The sequence below is a fragment of the Bos taurus genome, chromosome 11 (genome assembly GCF_002263795.3).
Source record: "Bos taurus isolate L1 Dominette 01449 registration number 42190680 breed Hereford chromosome 11, ARS-UCD2.0, whole genome shotgun sequence".
Lineage (NCBI taxonomy): Eukaryota > Metazoa > Chordata > Mammalia > Artiodactyla > Bovidae > Bos > Bos taurus.
Window position 1 is genome coordinate 94,502,647 of NC_037338.1, and position 1,247 is coordinate 94,503,893.

A 1,247-nucleotide genomic window follows, 5' to 3' on the forward strand; every position below is an offset into this window, starting at 1 on the left:
TGCCCATCCCTCCCACGCAGCCTGGAGCTCCATCAATTACTCAGGTCTGTCTCTCCAGACAGTGCCCTCGGGGTGTCAGGGACACATACAGAGCCCAGCAGAGGGCCTGGGAGGCCCGAGTCCATGGTCACTGAATTGGGGCATGAGGGGTGAGTTGGCAGGGGCCAGCTGCTCATTTCAGGAAGTCCTTTCAGTGAGGGGATTCTCCTTTCACTGCAGCTGAGGGCAGTGGAAGAATGGGCTGCGTTTTGATATTGTAGTGCCTTTGAGATGACCTAGATTCCTGGGTCCAGGTCCTCGAAAGAACTCCTCCTTCTTCACGCAAATAGATACTATTCCCCTCTCCAGCCTGGAGCAAGCAAACATCAAGTGCAGCAGGAGACTGTAAGGTTAGACAACAAGAAGGACTTCCCAGCAGTAGCGCAGGGAAAGCTTGCCGTTCAGAGCTGCTGTAATGGGCTGCCTTGGACTGTAAGGAAGCTTCTGGAGTCATAAACAGCAAAGGTGAAGATCTAGGCAAAGGGGAGAAATAGAAGAGACTCAGTTTGTCTGGTGAGGGGGTGGTGAGAATGGGGGCCTTAGCCTGGGGGCTGAGGTGAGAGGGGCTGTGTGTGGCAGTGTGGGAGTGCAGAGAAGGGGTGGGGGGACCAAGGGACTCTGAGAAGGAAGAGCTGCCAGGAGTTGGTGGTGGACTGAATGTGGGGAGGGGGGCTTCAGCGGCAGGGGGAAGGGTGATGGGGAGGGGGTGGGTGCCTTTGTGGGTGGGAGGGAGCCCTGGGAGGGAGCAGGATGGGAGGACCAGGCTGAGTGGTAGGGGCTGTGGCTTCCAGCAGAGGGGAGGTCTGGGAGGGGAGCTTGGCCAGGCTGGGGAGGGAGCTGAGAGACGATGGGGAGGAGGGCAGGGTGGGATTGCTGGGAGGATTTGGGAGTAGCTGGATCCTCTGGTGAGAACAGTCCCCAGAACAGAAATGTCTCTGGGAGGCTGAGGCAGCAGGACCTGAGAGGTGGGAGGACAAGGCGGTGGGTGGGGGGGTGCGGTTCAGGAGGGAGAGAGGGGTGGGCCCTGAGATGAGGTCAGACCCACGGGGCTCCTGAGGCCTCATCTGGAGTCTGGGGCCCCGGGCCTGGGGGAGAGGGGTGGCTCAGACCCCTCCTCTAGAACGCTGCTCAAGGTGGAGCTGCCAGGGAGGGCAGGGAAGGGAGGAGGGGGAGGGGGAGGGGGGGGAGGAGGGGCGGGCGGGCGGGGC